At 37.5% G+C, this 23,285-nt stretch overlaps 1 protein-coding gene and 1 pseudogene across 1 annotated transcript in view; one reads left to right on the top strand and one right to left on the bottom strand.

The window, feature by feature from the left end:
* KCND2 (potassium voltage-gated channel subfamily D member 2) overlaps nucleotides 1-23,285 on the top strand; it is a 572,219-nt gene that overhangs the window by 406,180 nt on the left and 142,754 nt on the right. The window lies entirely within an intron of this gene.
* Nucleotides 14,411-15,413, bottom strand: LOC129552591 (V-type proton ATPase 21 kDa proteolipid subunit c'' pseudogene; annotated as a pseudogene).

A 23,285-nucleotide genomic window follows, 5' to 3' on the forward strand; every position in this document is an offset into this window, starting at 1 on the left:
TCATGTGTTCTGCTCCCTTAGTTATTGATATTTTGTATTACCATGATTAATATTCAAATGTGAAACTAACCATGCATTCTTGTCAAACTGCTTGCTTTCACTGTAATTATAGGACTAATGGTTTTAAAGACTCCTATGAAGCTGGGAAGAACAGACTGGAACTATGTGAATTTAAAACATGTAAAGCTCACCTATGGAGATCCAGCCATTCTTTTCTTAGAATAAATGCTTTCTAGATTGTTACAAGCCTTTGGTTATTTTCCAGACTTTTGTAAAAGTCTATTTTGACAACTTTTGTCAGCATGGTCATTGTTCTTATGAAGGTGAGGTTTTCAGAGGTTCTACCTTATCATTCCCACTTCCATCACTCCATTAATGCAATCTATTCAGAAAAGTTTTTTCTTCCAGTTTTATTGAGACATTAATGTAATCTTAAGGATAGCATTGAATATTTCTGAGTATTCCATTTAAAATATCTGTAGAATAAGACACCTACAGACTGTCAATTTTACTTTCTGGTTCTATCTACGCTCTCATAAACCATGTTATTACTTATCTCTGTTAGTCCCTTTATCCCAGGTAAACATTCATCCATTATATTCATTCTTTCATTATTTATTCAGTAAATTCTATGCTTATAGCACTGTGATAGACTGTTTAGTGTATACAAGATTATTCCCAATGTGATAAATAAGATGTGTGTAACTAAAATATAAGTCAAACATGATAAATTTTTTAAAGGGATACAGGTAATGGGATTTAAAATAAGGGTGAAAAGATACTGCTGTCACCTTGGAGAATAAATAGGAGTGGTTCCGCAGAGGCTGTGCTGCTTGTTTTGGACAGTGTGTGAGTAGAGGTGAAATGTGCAAGATGGGGGAAGATGATTTCAGACAAAGGAAGCAGTAGAAACAATGGCATGGACTTTAAGAAAACACTAGTCCCAGCCAGGAAAACGGAAGCAGGTCTGCTTGAGTGTTGCTTAGAGACTGAAAGAAAGTAGTGACAATTAAGGTTAAAGAAAGATTAAGCCTAGATTAACTAAGCAGTGCATTTAATCAGTCTAAAGAATGTAGATTCTTTTTTCTGTAGGAAGCATAGTGCTATTAAAGATTACATGATTAGATCTATACTCCAGAAAACTTATATTTATACATCTGTAATAATTGAGAAATTTAACTGAAGTATACACTATGATCAAATATAATTTAGAATCAAGATAAAAGCAGTATAAAAAGATGGAAAATTGTAAAAAAAAAATCAAAAATAGCATAGAATGCAAGATAAAGAGGGGATGGAGACACCAGCTTCCTTATTATTTTATAACTAACTTGTTTTAGATGTTTGCTTTACAAAGGTTCTCAGAACCAGTAATCTTTCATTACACGTATAATCACAACTAAAAGTCCCAGAAACAGGATCAATTCAGTTCAGTCGCTCAGTCGTGTCCGACTCTCCACAACCCCATGAATCACAGCACGCCAGGCCTCCCTGTCCATCACCAACTCCCGGAGTTCACTCAAACTCATGTCCACAGAGTCGGTGATGCCATCCAGTCATCTCATTCTCTGTCGTCCCCTTCTCTTCCCACCCCAATCCCTCCCAGCATCAGAGTCTTTTCCAGTGAGTCAACTCGTCGCATGAGGTGGCCAAAGTAATGCAGTTTCAACCACATACAAATAACATTATCCAGGCATTCCTTCCATTTGTAAGTATATGGAAAGGTTTTTAATGGTGTTGCCACATTTTCTATTCACAGGACACTTCTAGTTTTTCCAGCCTAATTTATGGTACGTCTGATCCCAGCACAATAGATTATTTGCCGATCATCTTTTGTTTGCCAGAGTCCAAAACTGAGCTCCAGTATAGTCTTCAAAGTCCCTTTTTAAATTTTATTCTGTCATTTTACTTCTGCTGGTTGGGCTTCCAGCAATTTTCTATTCTTTACTCCCAGCCCTTCAGTGTTAGATGGTTTCCAGTAGTTTATTCAATCAGCTACATCATCAGGAAGACTAGTAGTCTTTTAACAGTTAATGTCAAGTATGGCCAGCAACTCCTCCAAATGCCTAAGCTGAAAAGTTTCTTTGCTGTTTGAGCTAGTTGCTGATACCTTCAATATTGAAGACTTCCAAAGGCCTGGTCAGCTTTCACAATTAAATTCCTTTGTAAAAACAACAAAACAAGTAACTGACTAATTATATAGTGCGCCCTCTGACAAGTTACCTGTACACAGACTAGTTGTCTATTACACAAAGAAAATTTTACTCTTTATTGAAAATTTCCCTATGTAGGCTAAGGTATGACCTTGGTTTTCAGCAGGTTTTAATCATCTCAAAACACTATGCTGGTCATGCAGAGTGATTCATAATATTCTGAATATTTTTCTTACTCAGTTAAGACTGCAGTAGTACAAAAGCTACTGAATCACTGTCTTAAGGACTTTGATAACATCCATAGAATATTAAGTTGAGGGAAACAGATTCTATAATAAAGCTTCCATTTCCCTCATGATGTTTTAGAGCATATTAGATTGACTGAAATTGCTAGCCAACATTTTTCACTTTCACTGATGAGAAGCAGAGGGTTGAACAGCACTCGGTCAACCCTGACATAACTGTGCACACGATTTGGAGTAGCTTTGGGAACTTACTAAATATTTCTTGGCATTCAGATTTACTGAGACTTTGCCAGAATCTGATGCACTGATGTGGTCAAATCAACACTGGGGAAGACTAATGCCTATATTGTATACCGGCAGTATGGATATCTGGATGTCACCCACTATTTTTCTATAATTGCTGTGTAAAAAGAAAAATTGAGTTTGAGTTTTGTGAAGTTTTGAAGCATAAAGTCACTGAGGATTTTGTAGCACAAGTCATTTCTGAAGACTTCTCCAATCTGTTGTGTTTACAATGGGAAAAGTTAAAGCCAGGACTTCTGATTAAAGTTTAAGGGATCTCCTTACCACTAGATCTCTTCCATACAGGTCCAGCTACATAATTTTCAAAATAAAAATGCCAAGCCTCTTGTATAGAGATTATTTTTGAATTTCAAGACATTTACCTGAACTTTAAAACAAGTGTGGTGGTGGTGGTGATTTAGTCGCTATGTCCAGTTCTTAACGACCACATAGACTGTAGCCCACCAGGCTCCTCTGCCCATGCGATTTTCAGGCAAAAATACTGGAGTGGGTAGGGCTGTTCTAATTCCAGGACCCTGTTTGATGGCACAGGTCACATGCTCCTAGAACTGCCTCTTCCTTTTGACTATGAATGAAGAACAATATAAAAACATTCTACCTTGGACTTAAGTTCACATTCTACTCATAGAAATGCTGAATGCTTAAATATACAGTGCTGTTTTGCAACAATTTGGAAAGAGTATAGTAATTATCCCACAAATAACACACAGCTATTTGAGTGCCTGGGTTTCAGGTGGCTCAGTGGTAAAGAATCCGCCTACCAATACAGGAGACACAGGAGATGTGGATTCGATTGCTGGGTCAGGAAGATCCCCTGGAGAAGAAAATGGCAATCCACTCCAGTATGCTTGCCTGCATAATCCCCATGGACAGAGGAGCCTGGCAGTCTACAGTCTAGTAGACTGAAGAGTCAGACATGACCGAGCAACTGAGCACACACAGATATGTGATCATACTTACTTAATACATAACCCCAGATACTCAATGGAATGTGTGACCAAACTGCTGAAGATGTCCAACTGTATTACAGAAAAGATAATGAAAGTATGAAGCAGGTTTTGATAACTCCTCTTAACTGAATCAGCTATACTTCTTGGTCTCCCTGAGAATTATGGAAGCATCTTTGAAACATTTCAAGAATAAGAAGCCAGATCTCTCCTCAGAAACTGAAAATAACACAGCACTAGAACCAGGTGTTTTATGCAGGGCAGCTGGGTTTAACAACCTCCATCCCCAAAAGCAAGAGAAATGAATTTCCTGGACTAGTGGTTGTTTCATTCTAATATGCATGTGAATCCCTGGGGATATTGATAAAATGCAGAGTCTGAGTTACGGCGAAGGGGGACCCAAGATTTCGAATTTCCTACCAAGTGTCCAGAGCTGCCTCTCCTGCTGCTCTGAGGACTGTACTTGAAAGGCAGGGCCCTGGAGGAATCAAACAATAACCTGCCCAGAAATAAACCCAGGACAGCTGTACCACTATGCAGTCACTCTTCATGAAGAAACTAATTACTTTCAGACTTTGCATAGTCATTCTGTGGTTATATCATTTTTAAGGAAGCTGTTTCTCTCTTTTTAAAAAAATAATATGTCTTCATACTAAAGGGGAACATAATAGGATGCTCTTCATCTGCTCATCTTGTTTCTATTGCTTTTTTATGTAGATACATGTGTATTTTCAGGACTGTGAACCAGCTTGCCCTTTTATCCTTTTCACTGACTCAGCAATTGTTCTTAGAACTCTAAGCTCCCACCTTTCAAAAGCTGCTTCCAATATCAGTTTCTGAAAACCCCCCATCTTGCTACCCTAAAGAAATCACACAAGATTTGTATGCTTTAGTTTGAGTTTCAGTTCTATCATTGTTTCATTGCTAAGTTATGTCCTACTCTCTGTGACTCCATGGATGGTAGCCCTCCAGACTCCTCTGTCCATGGGATTTTCCATGGCAAGAATAATGGAATGTGTTGTCATTTCTTTCTCCAGGGCTCTTCTCGATCCAGAGATTGAACCTCATCTCCTGCATGGCAGGTGGATTCATTACCACTGAGCCACCAGGGAAGCCCAGTTCTATCCTTAAGGGAAGATAAGGTCCTGCAGCCACCTGGAAGTAGAGAAAGGCGCCATTAAATGAAAGCCAGTGGGAGACAAGATTGCTCTGATAATGAATATCTGGGCTCCGCTATGCTTTGTTGGTTTCCCAGGCGATGCAATGGTAAAGAATCTGCCTGCGAATGCAGGAGATGCAAGAGATGTGGTTTCCCCCATGGGTCAGAAAGATCCCCTGGAGGAGGTAATGGCGACCCACTCCAGTATCCTTGCCTGGAGAATCCCATGGACAGAGGAGGCTACAGTCCATGGGGTTGCAGAGTCGAAAATGCCTGACCAACTAATCACGCACACATGTGCTTTATTACTTAATAAATTTCAAACAGTTTTCAGAGGATGTTTCATGATTATACACATAATTTGCCATTGTACCTCTCTGTGCATTTCTACAACATGAGGCTACAAAGAGGTTTTATCAATTCAGAACTTCATGTTAAGATACAGAATCTTAAAGAAAACAGGGGTGGTTGACCATGACCTTTCAAGCCATTTGCATCAGTTCATAGACCTCCTCTGGCCCAGTCATGGAAGGTTTGTAACTTGGTGCTTCCCTGGTGGCTCAGAGGTTAAAGAGTCTGCCTGCAATGTGGGAGACCCGGCTTCGATCCCTGGATCGGGAAGATCCCCTGGAGAAGGAAATGGCAACCCATTCAAGAATTCTTCCCTGGAGAATCCCATGGATGGAGGAGCCTGGTGGGCTATAGTTCACGGGGTCTCAAGGAGTCGGACATGACTGAGCGACTTCACGTCATGTCACTTCACCGTATATTTTCAGGAGATGTCAGTTAGCATTGAAATGAGTTTTTACCAAGAGGATGTGAATGGGTTTGGGATATTTATTTGGTTAGAGTTAGGGTGAAAGGCAGTGGGGAGAATTGTTTTCAGAACTCCCGTCTGTGTCTAGAAGACCATCATTGAATTGTTCAGATTAGAAAGGAACAGATGAATAAAGTTGCAGAGATTAAAACCTGAGAGAGAGAATTAAAAAAAAATTAATTTTCTCTTCTCCACAGTACAATGAAAAACGGACTTTGTTCCAAGATGAGTCACCTGATAAGATGACCTTGTAAGACTTCCTCTTAATGATATTTAAAACATCCCCACAGGTTACAAAACCCTGGACTCATCACAGGGCTCTTACCTACGCTTGCTTGAGAAAACCACTAACATAATAGGATATTTCATAGGAAGAAATCTTTGGCCCATACTGGTTTTTTTTTTCCTCTTTTAAAATATTTTTTATGCAGACCATATTTAAATTCTTTGTTGAATTTGTTACAATATTGTTTCTGTTTTACGTGTTGTTTTTTTTTTTTTTGGCCACAAGGCATATGGGATCTTAGCTTCCCAAGCAGTAATGGAACCCACACCCCCTGCTTTGGAAGGTGATGTCTTAACTACTGGACCACCAGGGAAGTCCTGGTCCATGGTACGTAAACCACATAGGTGGGGCTGTGTACTAACAGCTCTGTTGAATTTTCTTTTACCAAAAAGACAGCATACAACCAATCTGGGTTCTCCAAACACTGAAATGCGCCTGATCCAAAATGAATGCTGCAAGTCGGTTCTTAAAGCTTTCCCAATCCCCCCTATAGAACATTTAGCCGAGAGCTCTCTGTACACAAGATATGTCTTTTGTGAATTGTTGCCTACTAATGAGCAGATGGAGAGCTGTTGTGCCATTGCTAATTTGTCCCTGAATTAGGATATAAAGAAGTGATAAACAACTCAGGCTGAATTTAAACAAGCAACTATATCAGAACCAAACACCGCAATTCATTTTTCAAATCCCCTCTGCCCAAACACTTAAACTTACAGTTCATGAAATGAAGAGGTAATTTACACTTTAGTTCCATCACCCTGTCTCCTCACTACACTCATTTTGTGTACACTAGTGTTTCCCATTAAATAAAGTAATTAAGAGTCATTCAGCGGTGAAGGAAATACATAAGATGTGCTGCTAAGGTACTGAATTATGAAAGAATATGTAGAAAAATAAAACAGCCCTGTCTGTTTTACTGTGTTGTATGTGAGACATGCATATTTACTTTGCAAAGTCTTTCATACTAGTCCTCAAATAATTAAATTTTACCCCTTTTTGACTGTTGCATTGAATACTGTTATTCCATGCACACATTAAGATCCCAGGTCTTCATGACTCACTGAGTAAACTGTAAGTCCTAAGAAACATGCATTTCAATCATGGAGGTTAGTTCCGGAAAGAATGAGCCCCTTCTTATCGGGTGTGTAATGAGTTTTGTGTACTAGCCTTTGTAACTGTTTAATCTCGCAGAAACTTGATAAACTCATGAACGCTGTAATCACATATGTCTCATTCCGTTACTTCTTTAGGCATTTGAAGACAGATGTTAAAATTGAATTTCCACTGATAAATTGGAAGAGGGTTGCATGTTATTCTCAGACCTTGTTTCACAAATCATTTCATAAATTCAAATTGTAAAATAAATGAAATTTCAAACAAACTGTTCTTTACAGAATAGTATGCATATGAGTCCAGGAAAAGCACAAAGAGAGCCATAGAAATTGAGAGGAAATTCAGTTCTTTGTATAGTAGAAGACTGAATGTTTACCTTAATTTTCAGTTCCTTTTGGGAGTCCATAATCTGGATTTGGGGGACATATATGAGCTATTAAGCAGTGATTCAAAAAAAAAAAAAAATAGCACACCACATTACCACCAAAGGTCAATTGGTCTACTCCATACTTGCAGGTACCCGGAAAATGAAAACCTCAAGAAAGGAAACTTGCAACCATTTACATAATTAAAGACGGTCATGATTTAGCATTTTTTGCTTTTTATTTTCCCTCCATAATGAACAAATTCTTTTTTCTTGAATTGCTCCATACATTATACCATGATGTAGGAGGGGAGATTCTGGCTAGGGAGGCAGTTACTTCATTTTACTTATGAGATGTTTTGTCATTTTCAGGAGTAGAATTACAGCCATTTCTATATCTTCTTGATTGTTAAAATTCCTAAAAGGCAGCTCCTAATTCACTACAAAGATACTAACCAAAGTTGAATTCCATATTTCATATCCCAGCACATTTAAATTATGTATACTCCTGTTGTTCAGTTCAGTTGAGTCACTCAGTCATGTCCGACTCTTCGTGACCCCATGAATCACAGCACGCCAGGCCTCCCTGTCCATCACCAACTCCCAGAGTTCACTCAAACTCATGTCCATCGAGTCGGTGATGCCATCCAGCCATCTCATTCTCTGTCATCCCCTTCTCCTCCAGCCCCCAATCCTTCCCAGCATCAGAGTCTTTTCCAGTGAGTCAACTCGTCGCATGAGGTGGCCAAAGTATTGGAGTTTCAGCTTTAGCATCAGTCCTTCCAATGAACGCTGGAGTCTAAAATTTATTTGTATATAACATGCTTTTTAGGTAAACAAATCTCTAATAAAGCATTTTAACCTTTGTTGGAGTAATTGTTTTAAAGATTGTACTCAAAGCTAAGTGCCTCAAACAGCTGGCACAAACTGTTCCGATGGAGACTCATTTTTAGATTTGCTTGATTTGAACCTCAGGGCCCTTTCATCTATAATAAAGTCTATAGAAGTAAAAATCCACCTCATCTAGTTTTATTTGCAGTTGTAGACTCTGCTGTTTCATTCAATTCCTTTGCCAGAACTCTTCCAGATTTTGCCTCCCAATATCCTTTCCCCATACACACATATTCTTTCCCACTTATATTTATATGTTCCCCAGCTAAACTCAATTAAAATGTGATGAACATTGGATTAAAACTTCATTTAGTAAGCTAATGTGTGCCAGGAGATAGTCAACATCACAGGATAAGTATGGTAAAAATGTTTTCAGTGTATTGATTTTTTCTAACGTTAAGTAATTATATTCAGCACTTTGTACTAAAATGCACAAGAATACCTTATGGAGAAAATGTTTTAAAAAACATTGGCATAGTTTTAAACATAAAACAAGATACTTCAAAGAAACTTCCAGAGGGAGATATTTACCATTTTCTGCCTATGAGAAAAATGTGGTGGAAAAGTTTAATAAGTACAATACTAAGCATACTATGTTATACCTTGACCTTTCCTTTTCAAACAATGTACACTAACAATTTAACTGCATTTATCATAGAGTTTATTATAGAATTCACAGTAAGAAGAGATAAGTCAAATCATTTTAATAAGCCTTCATGGGCAGATGAAGAAATGAAGTCCCTGAAAACCTGAATGATCTTTTAAATCAAATTAACCCAACTAGATATCTACAATAGCCACATGAGGATTTATAACCCTGACCCTAGCTCATGTTTTCCCAACTACTCCATAATGCTTCATAGACATGTTTGTTATACTCTGCTATTGCTTCAGGAATCCAGAAAAGAAGGATGACTTGGCCAAGTCATCAGTGACAGAAAGTGGCCTTACCATTGAAGTCCTTTACTGAAATCTGACTCCAGGATAATTTATAAACAGAATTTGGATTGGCAGATCAGTTTGTAAACCCCACTGAGAGGGGCACCATTTCTGAGGGCCAGTGGTCTAATTATTCTAATGGTCAAGATATTCTCTTGTAGAAACTGTTTGCTAGGCTAGCCCGGGGGAAATAATAATAGTGAAGAAGGCCAATGAATGTTTTATTGTCTAAAGGAGAAATACTCTCCCTTTCAAAGCAGTATGCCCATTGTCTTCCTGGAGGCTGACACGTGTCGCTTTCCTGGATGCATCCTTATCTGATAAGGGGCAACTGCACCTCAGAGTGACAGAATGCTAAAGTGCTGCTGTTTCTTCCCAACAGCCAAAATCTTCTCAGTGTTGTTTATTGTTGTTGCTTTAGCATTTCTCCTGTAAATCCTGCCTGTGGTTACCAGAATTTAGTTCTATATAAATCACCTTTTTAACTGCTCTGCTATTGTAGTAGAAAATAGGAAAGAGTAAAATGTAGCAAATAACTGCTTCTGCAAGGCCTAGGTTTCCTAGAATCATAGCTTCATAGCATGATCTGAAGTTGCATCAGACTACACGCGCTCCTTTTCCAAAGGACCATTTCCTTCTCTCAACTGAATCCTTTGCTTTGAAGCTACTTGATGTTCCAGGATGACATGTTAAAATGACTGCAATAGACTTGCAAGTTCAGGGAATTCTTACTTTTGGGAATTTGGTTCCACATCAATCATGAAGGTTGAATTTTTCACTGAGTTAAAGTAAATAAATTTTCAGAAATAATGGTGAGAAATACCTGAGATGTTTTACACTGGATAGCAAGTCGGTTCGAGAGATCAGCATGACTGAAACACAATAAATATTATTGTTGAAGAGTTGTGACATAACAGAGATATTCCTGTGTAATTTTGGAAGATTTTGAGTGTCATTCTCATCTGATTCCCTCTGACTTTATTCAGTAGGTTAAGGGAAACATAAACAGTTTGGAAGAAATAAAATGATAATATGCTCTAGTCAGCTTTAGGAAGATAAACCTGGTAACAGAAAGAAGGTGGGAAAGTAGCGATAACCCAGAGTGGGGGGGGGCATTTGTGTTTGTGCTCAGTCTCTCAGTTGTGTCTGACTCCTTATGACCCCATGGATTGTAGCCTGCCAGGCTCCTCTGTCCATGAATTTCCCAGGAAAGAGTATTGGAGTGGGTTGTGATTTCCTACTCCAGTAGATCTTCCTGACCCAGGGCTTGAACCTGCGTCTCTTGTATCTCCTACATTGGCAGGCAAATTCTTTACCACCTGATAAAGCTCAGGGAGGCATTTACCCTTTGCAATAATATAGATGAGAAACAATGATACTCATTCAGCAAATATGTGAGTATTTTCATGTTCCAGATTCTGCGTTTTGGTACTATGATGGTAAAATAAACTTATATGACTATTGTCTTTATGGAGTTGACTTTTTAGTATCCAGGAATAGACAGAAAGAAAATCTAATTAGTGCTGGGAAAAATAAACAAATACACAAAATATAAGGTGACCTAGGACAATATACTATAATATGCTGAGCAATGGGGTTTCTACGAAGTTGGTATGTCAGCTAATGTGATCAGTGGGAATCTCAACACAACCACTGCAAAGAAGATATTCAGAGGAATGAGGAAAAAGTTTTGCTTGTCCAAAGTACTCAGAAGGGATCAGGGCAATTGAAACATAAATGATTCTGGAGAGACAAACAAGGACAGAAGGGAAGTAATCATTAAGAGCCACTGAGGACATGGCAAAGACAGGATTTCATTCTAAGTGAAATAAACTGTGATTGAAAGGATAAGTGCAAGAGAACCTCATGCTTAGATTTAAGATTTACTTGGTAAAAAGGATCCCTTTGCTGCTGTGTTAATACTGCTTTGTGGGAAGGAGGTAGAAAAGAAGAGGTGAGGTGGTAATTGTTGGAATGATGTGAAGGAAGCTTAAAAATAGGAAAGAAGTTGTTGGATTTGAGATTGTATTTTGTGGATAAATTGCTGATGATTCAGAGTTGTATGTTTAGAAAAAGGGAGTAATACCAGATATCTGGCTTCAGAAACTGAATATATTTATTGAGAAAAATGGGAAGGACTAGTTGATTATATTTTGGTTGTATTAAGCTTGAGATGTCTGAAAACATCCTCAAAATGAGAGAAGTATCATCACTCATGTGCTGGCCAAGGGACCAGGAGATGTCATCCCAATTTCAGAGGTTATAGAGCCTCATCAAACCCTACACTCAAGCAGTTCTCTCTGTTCCCCTGTTTGTAGGACAGAAACACTCACATGGAGACCCTTGAGGAGGTTTAGACACTCTTTTTAAAGTCACATCAATTAAGCTGAAAGGAACATTATAGCGGCATTAAAAGTGTATCCCAATGGAGATGAAGGGCTTTTTTGTCTCATTTGCCTATTGTTAAATGCTTTACAATGCGATGCTATCATAGAAGAAATTTTATCAACGTTATCAGAGCTTACATACCAAACAAGTTCTTTCCCTTCAAAGCAACCCCTTTAGGAAGCTGCATAACATTATTTCTGGAAACTTCCTTTGAACTTGCCTTAAAAGTTTTAAAAACAACAAGTTTTCTTCTCTAAAGATTAACTAATTTTCAGAAACAACCAACTTTTCAATAAGCGAAGTATGGTATATAAATTGAGGATCAAAATTAGACAAAGGTTATAAAGAGACTATAAATTAAATAGATTATTTTCCCACATGGCTAATAACTGACTGAGAAAGACAATTACAAAAGAAGAATTACAAAATAATTGAAAGTAGTTGTAGCTTCCCATATTGACTCCTGGTTTTTACATAATTGTTTGACGTTTTCTTGAAACCTTAATACTTCAAAATCATACCAAACATTTCAAAAGATAACACTAACTAGAGTCTATTCCTGTGAGATGCTTCACCTTCATCCACATATTCCTAATAATTACAAACAGCATTAGCCACCATCTATTGCAAAGATGTTTCTATTTAAATTTATATGAAATGGAAAAAGGAACATAAGTGAAAGTCACTCAGTCGTGTCAGACTGTTTGTGACACCATGGACTATATGGTCCTTGGAATTCTCCAGGCCAGAATACTGGAGTGGGTAGCCTTTTCCTTCTCCAGGGAATCTTCCCAACCCAGGGATCGAATCCAGGTCTCCTGCATTGCAGGCAAATTCTTTACCAGCGGAGCCACGAGAGAAGCCCAAGAATACTAGAGTGGGTAGCCTATCCCTTCTCCAGGGTATCTTCCCAACCCAGGAATCAAATTGAGATTTCCTGCATTGCCGGCAGATTCTTTACTAACTGAGCTATCAGGGAAACCAAGTAATATAAACTCTTAGCTAATAGGTTGACTTCTGTTAGCCATTGTAAAAAAGCAATTTAGCCTTGAGTGACTGTTTGTAAAGAGTTCTCTGTTTTGCTGTAATTCTGAATCTTTTTCATACATATGGTCAGGGAAGTTGACAGGCACATTGTGAATTTCATGAATTACACCCAGACCTGGAGAATTTGACCTTTACTAAAATTAGTTTTACGGTAAAGAATTCTGCTCGTACCACCTGAGCCTTTTTCCCACAATGGAGACACTACTAATGACTGTGAAGATTTCTCAATGGGTTGCAGCAACCAGCATTTAATGTCATTACAGCAAACAGTACCCTAGAGTTAACATGTGAACATTCAAGGGAATACATCTTAGTTCCAATCAAGGATCCTCCAGGGTGACCCAGTGTATAGTGTACCAGTTCACTACTAAGAATTCAAGATATGCTCAATGTGGCAGATTCCTAGGTTACAGGTTTTGAACCTGTCAAATCTAGGCTGTTTCCTGCTCAATGATGAAATTTACAAAAGACTTACTGTCTAAAGAAGTTGCCTTAGTTTCAAGGTCAATTTGTTTCTATTTTTGCTTTTCTGACTCTTGTTTTGAAATTTTCCTCAGCCTTGACTTCTGTTTATCCTTCAGTGGATTATATAGAGTATCAAGGCAGTCTTTGTTACATTAATGTTCTCAGTGTATGGTAGAGAGCAGATTATGAATAAACATTTTTGTGGGAGGGAAGAAGGGAGCAGGGAAGGAAGTTAAGTTTACTGGATTTCAGAGGCTTGAAAGAAATTGTGGCCTGGAATCAAAAGGCCTGTATTAAAAATCCTATTTGCCATTTGAAAACTAAGTAATCTAAGGGAAAATTTATTTTCTCTGATTACACACGAATTTCTGCAACTAAAATTTCTGAATACAATTTGTACCAATCTATAAAGGCTGTTGTAAGCATTAAATGAGATAATGCATATAAAGTTGTTAGTATAATATGCTGTGCTTAGTTAGTTGCTCAGTTGTATCCAACTCTTTGTGACCCCATGGACTGAAGCCCGCCAGGGTCCTCTGTCCATGGGGATTCTCCAGGCAAGAATACTGGAGTGGGTTGACATGCCCTCCTCCGGGGGATTTTCCCAACCCAGGAATCAAACCCAGGTCTCCCTCATTGCAGGAGGATTCTTTACCAACTGAGCTACCAGGGAAGCCCTGTTAATATAATAACTGTGTACCATTATAACTGAAAATAGTTCTATATATTTTAGCTTTTATCTTGAGGGAATATTATGAATTCATTCCAGAATCTGATGGATATGGACCATCTCCTCAAATAATTTTCTGGCTTTAACAAGCTCTTCAAAACTGTCCATGTGTAAGAACTGTATTAAAATTTAGTCACTTTTTTCAGCTCCACATCATGACTCAGTGAAGTAAAATCTACCTATTTTATAAGGACCAGTCACATTTTTAAGGAGGAGAATAGAATAAAAATAAAATAGGATGTATCTTATTTCAATAGGGAAAACAAAGGTATAAGTTTCATGAAACCTTGTTTCAGGTATCTGTGTGTGTGTGTGAGGTTTTTCTATAACTTTCATTTTTCAAGGTGGGTTACACTTGAGCATCCTTCAGACTCTAATGCCTAACTATCTTCTTAGCCCTTCTTGTTCTTAGCTTCTCCCAGTGTCCTTGATTCTCAGTCCTTTCTGTTTTTCATTCCACCCTGTCTCTTTGCAAACATTTGAGCGCAATGTGCACATGAAAGTGACCAAAGGGTTAATCATTTTATTTTTTTTTTTAATTTAAATTTAAAATAGAAATTAAATTTGACCCAGACCAATACCACGTTTATTTCACAAACACTGGGAAGACAAGGTGGAGGTGGGACACAGGTGCAAAGCTACACAGTCATCTGCAGCCCACTCCCCACACTGAGGATCCAGCCAGGCAGAGCCTCCAAGTCGACAGGCAGCACGAAGTGAGTGTAGGGAGGGCCCTGAACACCAAGCCCCCTGAAAGCCTAAGGGGCACAGCTCCAGCTGTCCCAGGGAAAACCACAAATAAATAAGAGTGGGGCACGGCCCCACCCACACAGACCATCTAATCACCCATCTTCACTCTGGAGGTCTGAAGGATTGCAACAATGACCCCAAAAAGGCCGATGGCACTGCCAAAGATCTCCACGATGAGAATCTTTACAAAGAGGTTGGGGTTCTGTGCATCAGCCAAGGCGGCTCCACTGCCCAAGATGTCCACGCAGACTCCACAGAAGAGGTTAGACAGGCCCACTGTGAGGCCAGCGCCAAACATGGAGTAACCTGCATGGTAGTTTCGATGGCCAATAGCCTTGGGGTCAGTAGCACTGAAAGGCTCAGCCATGTTGCTAATGACAATTGCCATGATGATGCCGTAGATGGCTACAGCCTCACAGAAAATGATGCTGACCAGGTTCTTGGTCTTGATCCTGGGGGCCTTCACCCCTCCTCCAATGATGGAAGAGCCAGTGATATAAATGCCCCATGCTGCCCCAACCACAGACAAGGAGATAGCTAGGCCAATGCCCAGGTTTGACCACATGAAGGGGGAAGTCTCTGTCAGGAACCATGCCACATCGAAGCGGAAGCCCAAGTCAAAAATGGTGTAGCAGATTCCCACGACGAGCAGGCAGGCCCAGAAGGCCACGAAGACCCCGGAGTAGAGCAGCACTAGCCCCGTCATGGCGGCAAAGACGGCGGGACGCGGGTCGTGGAGGGGCCTGAGCTCAAACCGCGTCCCTTCCTCCGCCGTCCGCCCCGCAGCCCGTCGGCCCGCCCCGCCGTGTCACCTGACTGATCAGGGTTAATCATTTTAAAAATGAATGAACTAACTGCAATGATCACTGTATATTAGCCCCGTCAGCAGCATAAATGTCATGTTCAGAAGATAACATGTATGATGTAAATTCTGGGAGTGCCACGTAGATGACTTATTCTAGAGGTTCCCTGTAATACTGCACTTAGGCTTTGACCTGGGAACATGTTATACATGAAATGGATATAACAAGATGTTTCTAGCAACTATGTTCTTCTAGATAACATCTAAATCACCAATTATATTCCACAGCTTGACATGTCACAGTCAAATTTTGCTATGGCTTGATACCTTATAATGAAACTGTAATGAATGTGTGCTCTAGATGTTTGTAATGAAATTGCTTTAAGCTGATTTGTCCACTTTCCAGTCTTGGAACCAGAATCAAACTATGAGTCAAGCGATGCTTCTGTAAAACATAATTCCGTTTCTACATTTAAAATATTTTCTATTTAAATTTTAGATAATCATAGAAGCCTTAAACTTTTGTAGGTGATGTAGACATCATCTAAACTCTGTCTCAGTGGTCATTAATCTAATTGTCTTCTTCCTAAAAAATTACCTCATAAAAGAGGATAGTTTCTCTCTGAGTCTAAACTGAATTATAGCTGCATTAAGTTTAAGGTCCTTAATTATAAACATGTATTATTTGGTACAGAAGTTTATCAATTATTAACGTATAACATTTAGTATTTGTAAGAAAGTCGTTGTTTCATAAGGAAAGATAAAAATATTTCAGAAGAAAATGCAAGCTTTTGTGTCTTCCTTCTTTAGAACATATTTTCTCTAATTATCACATTAGTCATTGATTTATACTGAAGCAGCAGCAGGATTGGCCTTTTTAGTTACAGTTTAGTTTAGTCTAAATGAACTTCAGTCAGCAACATTTTGCTGTGTTTCAGGCTAGAGACATCAGTTAAAAAACACATAAAGAATTTATTTCTGATATCCACTGTGCTCACATTGAAGATTTTAGGAAGATTTGCCAAAAGAATTCCAGAAGTTGAAGGACATTATTTATTGACTGTCTTTTATCTGAGATGTTTTTCCTATGACTAAAGAATGAAATAGATGTCATATGATGAAATGAAAACATGCCTAAACTTCGTACTCTAACATCACCCGCCCTTTGTACTAAGGATATGGATGTGTCTTGAGGGTAAAATCTTCAGTAAGCTTCAAAATGTTAATGTTCCAGATGTGTGGCTTCATATATTAATACAATATATGAATAGTTGAAACAAAACAGCTGCCTGTTCATACATGAATTCAAGAAATCAGAAAACCAACCAGTGGTGTAATAAATATTATTTTGTGCATGCAAACTTAGAAAATATAATTTACAGGCATGAAATAGAATTTGTAACAATGGCAACAGAAACTAAACAACCAGAATATAGTCACATGAGATGGTTCCTTAAAGAGCATTAACTCAACAGTCAGGAAGCCTTAATTTTGTTTTTCTTATTGTCATGACGATTCTTGGCTTGTAATCTTTTGAAAAATGAACATCAAATTATGAATTTGTGAAACAGAAATACAAAAGCAGGATTCATATTGGTCCTATTCAAGATTGTATGTGGGAGCCAAGAGGCAGAAAAGGATTTGTTTTGCAAATAAATAATCTCAAGCTGTGGATTTATTCATAAAACTAATATTTAGGCCACATAACTATCCTTCTTCTAATATCTTAAAATTGAACAATTCTAATTATATGAAGAAAATTATTCAGTTCAGTTCAATTATTAAGTCACCGCAAATGATGAGATTCTTGAAACTATTTTTTTCAGGACAAAAATAGTAATATGAATTAGGAAAAGAAAATGATAATTAAGTAGCCTTTAAAAATTAGTATTTGAGTTTTTCACTTAAATACTATCATTCATCCTCTCATATGAAAAACTGGCAGAATTCTAACTGCAAAAAAACTCTCTCTTACTGTTAAGAGGGATTCAGACATTTCCATTTCTTTACAATCTGTAAGGCCTCATCCATGAAAGAATATAATCTGAAGATCAGACTCAACATTGAGAGCTGGGATCACGTTTATCTTGCTCACTGCTGTGTATCTATCACAGTTCCTAGTAGTCAGTTCAGTTAATATATTTTATCCCTGTATTTTGAATAAGTGAAAAAAAAAATACTAACTCTAGGAAGAAAACTGAACATGATAAATAAAAAAAAAGTGTGATTTTAATACAGAAGAAACACATTTCTCCTCGGTACTTTTCTCCAAAACATTCTATTACAAAAGACAATTTCATTGGAAAACTAATTGAATTTGTATCAACTTTTGTCCAGGAATTTGTAAAAACTCATGATTTTAAGAATTAGGCTTCTTCTCTCCTCTGATAGGAAAAGGGATAATTGATATCCTAAATCATAAGGTCTTAATCCAAATAAATTAACCAATACTGAGCAAGAAAGCATCATCTTTGCAAAGGTCTAGATCCTGGGCAAAACCAGGCTCATCTTGGGTAAAATTAAAAAAGGAATTTTCACATACCTGTATGGGTTTCCCAGATGCCTCAGTGATAAAGAATCTGCCTGAAATGCAAAAGACCTGGATTCAATCCCTGGGTTGGGAAGATGTGCTGAAGAAGGAAATGGCAGCCCACTCCAGTATTGTTGCCTGGGAAATCCTGAGGGTGGGATGATTTGGGAGAATGGCATTGAAACACGTATGTTGTCCTATGTGAAACGAATCACTAGTTCAGGGTCAATGCATGTTATAGGATGCTCGGGGCTGGCATGCGGGGATGACCCAGAGGGAGGATAAAGGGAGGAGGGAGGTGGGAGGGGGGTTCAGGAGGGGGAACTTATGTAAACCCGGGGCGAATTCATGTCAATGTATGGCAAAACCAACCAATATAATATTGTAAAATAATTTGCCTCCAATAAAAAATAAATTAATTACCAAAAAATAAAAATAATAAAGTATATGAAAAAAAAAAAAGGAACTTGGCAGGCTACAGTCCAGAAGGTTTCAAAAGAAAAAGTGAAGTTGCTCAGTCGTGTCCGACTCTTCGCGACCCCATGGACTGTAGCCCACCAGGCTTCTCCATCCGTGGAATTTTCCAGGCATGAGTGCTGGAGTGGGTTGCCATTTCTTTCTCCAAGGTTTCAAAAGAGTTGGACACAACTTAGTGACTAAATAACAACAACAATGGCATCTTGTCACCTTGAGCCTCTTTGATTCTGCCTCGTCAGCCCAAATCTTTCACTTGTGCTTCTGTTAAACACATTGAAGGATGAAGTGCCAATTTTTGCAGTGATTCTGGAGACAGTGCCCCTGCCTGTATTGCTTAACCCAGAGACTCTCAAATACAGGTTAATACATTCTGAAATCTGTGATAAATATTTTTAGTTATCATACTAGGAAAATTTAACAACATGGACAGTAAATAAGCTTTTCATTAAAGTATTTTTTCATTTTTAAGATCTGCTCTGTATTACAAAATACATTTTCTTTTATAAAACAGGGGATCTTTCTGACCCGGGAATCAAACCAGGGTCTCCTGCATTGCAGGCAGATTCTTTACCAACTGAGCTATCAGGGAAGCCATTTATAAAATAATGGTGATATTAAATGTTAGGTTGTTTTTTACTAACAAAAAAATAATAAAGTTGGAAAAATTTGTCGTCACCAAGCACAAATAATGCAAAACATGTAGGCAACAGGTAATATTCAATAGAAAAACATATTCTGAGACTGAATAAAAAGAAAAAAAGATAAAATGTTGCATAGTTTAATGCAAGAAGGAAATAAGATTAACGGGGTGAATTGCAATATCTCCAGTTATAACTGTCATTGACTGTTGAAGGCAGAAGGTCTAGAAGTTATATGAATGCAGTTATTTCCTTTTTTGTTCATCTTTTCTGAAAGTCCTGCTGTCTCTGATACTTCTGTTATGAATGGAATTCAACTATATTAAAAAATGAAGGTATTTATTTTGGAGAATGAAACTATCCTTCTTTCTCAAATGCTTTCTTTATTTGATTAATTCATTCAGACCTGACCAAGTTATAAAGAAAACTCTTAAAGTATACTCTATATGCTGTACTAGACTATAAGAAAAAGAAAATACCACTTATTCCAAAATAAATAATCCTCTATTTAAGTCAAGGGTTTATTGCCATCTTATATGGGATTTTAAGCAACTTAGAACTGATGTGTCTGATTTTTTCTTAAGAGCACTCAACATATGTTAAGCCTCTCTAGAAGAATGGTTTAATTATTAAGACATCAACTTAAAAGTTTAGAGTTCATGAAAACTAATAAATTTGCAGTTAGAGGATTCTTTTTTAAGGGAGGGAGGGAGCCTGATGCTACTTCAAAATAGATATGACAATTTTTCTATGGGATAATCGAAAGGGAGTTTTTACCCAAAGATTATTTACCAAGGATTATTAGGTAATTTAATTAACTAATTAATTCATGGGGACGACAGAGAATGAGATGGCTGGATGGCATCACTGACTCGATGGACATGAGTTTGAGTGAACTCCGGAGGTTGGTGATGGACAGGGAGGCCAGGCGTGCTGTGATTCATGGGGTCACAAAGAGTCGGACACGACTGAGCAACTGAACTGAACTGAACTGAATATTATTATGTATAGTCTTATCATTTCTGTTAATAAGTAAGCAAATGCATTAATAAAATATATTCTACTTTTCCACTGTATTCAGGAGATTATAGTGGAATCATGTAATACTCAGGCTAATTTTATTATTTTATTCTCTCAGATTTTCAACTTATCTTAACTAACCTCTTTTATTTCCATGCACACACACACACACACACGCATACACACTTCAGGCCCCCTTTCTTTATAAAGAGACATTTGTGGCTAAACCAAACCAGTGTACGTCTATGTTGTCAAAACTGAAAAAAATAATCTCCTTTGAACATTGTTAATTTTCAGATACTAATGTAATATTTATTTTTTTTACCTGCAGTCAGTCCTAGAGCAGAATCAAAGAGAAATAAATGTAAAAACTTTAAAAGTCTTTGAAATCAAGTTTAAGAAAAATAGAATATTCAACAGAAAAGTAGTGTGTGAGTAATGATATAAATGACAAGTTTAGGGAGGGGAATGTCAAAAGGAAAGAATAGAGAAAATAGACATGGATTTAAATCCTGACCTGGACAATAGCTAGTATTTAATCTTTTAAATCCATCCTTTTTTTTTTTCATGTATGAAATGAGGATACTAATAACTACAGAGCATGATCATTATGGTGATTGGAAACAAGACACCTTAAATGTCTAGCACTGGACCAAGCACATACACTAGAGTCAGCAAATAAGTGTTTATTATTAGTAATGATACTTCTAAGAATGTGTGTGCTTATTGGCTCAGTTGTGTCTGACTCTTTTACAACCCCATCGACCAACCAGGCTCCTCTGTCCATGGGGATTCTCCAGGCAAGAATACTGGAGTGGGTTGCCATGCCCTCCTTCAGGGCATCTTCCCAACACAGGGATCTAACTCAAGTCTCCCACATTGCAGGCAGATTACTAACTGAGCCACCAGGGAAGCCTAAGGATACTGAAGTGGGTAGCCTATTCCTTCTCCAGGGTATATTCCCAACCCAGGCATCAACAAACCAGAGTCTCCTGTATTGCAGGCAGATTCTTTACCAGCTGAGCTACCAGGGAAGCCCACTTCATAGCTTAGTTACATTTGTATTTGGTTGTGATCTTTCTCCCTTCAACCTACTCTGGACACTTTGTTTAACTTCTCTTGTGACCCTTATGTTCACGCCACCTTGATTATTTAATGCTCCATCATTAGTCAGTGATCTGTATGAGGGCAGGTATGATTTGCTCATGTTTGCACCCTCCACTGTGGAGTTCCTCCAACTTTAATCTAGTGAGAGATCTAATTAATCTTGCCTAGAGGATTCAATCCTGGCTCAGTTGGTTGTGGTGGGATTCTGAGATTCTGCATTGCCAGCAGTGCTTCTGGGTCCTGTGACCTCTCTTTGAGTATCGTGACCCTACAGCACTTATACCACTACTTTGTATATGGAAGACATTCAATAATGTTTCTTGAAATAAAAAGATACTTTGAAACACACAATTTAAATTGTCAGATTAATTACAGAAACAATCATTTGGAGCATGTTCAGAGGAAGGAACTACAGGAAATTTTATGAACATTTGCCTAGGTTGTAAAGAATTACAGAAATATGAATGGTCAGAGTGAACAGCAAACAATTCTAGGCTTGAAGAAGAACATGAGCCAAATTATGGAGAGGGCAAAGCACAAACAGGATTCCTAGATTAGTACAGCCAGTGTGCCCAAAGTGTAAGGTTTAGTTTAGAATGAAAATAAGTTGGAGCATGTCGTTGATGCAAATGTTTGACTAATAAGCAATGAACAAATGTAGAGTTTTTGAGTTGCCTGTAAAGTGATCATTATGTTTTTAGGAAAGTTATTCTTGGTGGTGATATGTAAAATGGTTCAAGAGAAAACGGAAGATGGGAGGTTCAACAATTCTTAACTCTAGCTTCTAACTGTAAAATTCAATTAAGCTTCCAAGATTTAAATTTGACATCAAATAAGACATCCTTACATATCATTCCTTTTGCTATGTTAAATCACATTTTTAACAAACCCTGAACAAAATTAGAAGAATCAGTATATTTCAGTCTCAAGATAAAATTGTTTCATGGATCCTTCTACTAAATAGAACACATTAATTATGATGCAACTTTCCTTGAGCACCTGCAGACTTTTGAGATCTTTAACAACTTTACCACCAGAAGAAAAACTACAAAAATAACTTATGGCATTTGATTGGGAGACACATATTTTGTCACACATTGTTATTATTCTCTTGTATTTAATAATGTTATTAAACAGCTAATATATGAAATTACTAATAATCCATGGGAGAGTAAGCCAGTCAGATATTTTCCATAAAAAATGAAAACATAAAAAGAGAACATGGCGTTGTCTAGTAATATATTTAATGAAAGGATTAGTCTTGTTCAGGATAGCAGTTTTATTATATTGTAAAAGAATCAACTCAAGTGTTGATCAAATTTATAAAGTTCACAGTTGAGAAAATCACTCACTAATGTATATCTAAAAGCATCTAATTTCAATTTTGCCCATTATGTGATTCATTTCCCTGAGAGGGGAACTAAAATGAAACTTGGCCTATATTGTATTGTTTTAACATCTAACTATAGTATATAGCTGCCATAAAATTAACCGAAAAGTAGCCCTCATAAGTGATGTCTAAGATCAAGTGATTTAGCATATTGCATCACTTAGAACCAATGAAGCAGAGTAAGTAATTGGCAGAAAAAAATTTTGAAAAACATAGTAAAATAGCGAAGCAAGACTGCTGCCATTAACAGAAAAATGTAATGATCTCATTAAAGACAATGCATGCAGTCTCCATTCCAATTTTCACATCTCTGGATTTTTCTTAAGCTTTACAAAGATACTATCTACTATCACATAATTTTAACTTAATGTAAATGTAAAATAACAATATATTTTAGAACTTTATTATAGGTTTCTTATTTCTGTTGCAGTGTTCCATATACAGTATCAATATTTCAATTGATTTCTTGCTTCCCTCTTTCCTAATCTGAGATAGAATCATTCATTTAATTCAAATAGAAAAGTCTCAAGGTGAGAATCCATTAATTCATACACTATATGAGGGAGAAAAATTTATTTTACTTGTGGAGAACTCAATAGAAGTCATGAAGAAATGCAAAGATTATTGGAATGAGACATATCCAGAAGCATATCTATGCTTTACAAACTGTGAAATCTGACCGAGAAATTCATGTTAATTACTTTCTTCTGAGAAAGTTGGGGGA

The sequence above is a fragment of the Moschus berezovskii genome, chromosome 3 (assembly GCF_049115385.1).
Source record: "Moschus berezovskii isolate FMDL1 chromosome 3, NW_MosBer_1.0, whole genome shotgun sequence".
Taxonomy (NCBI): domain Eukaryota; kingdom Metazoa; phylum Chordata; class Mammalia; order Artiodactyla; family Moschidae; genus Moschus; species Moschus berezovskii.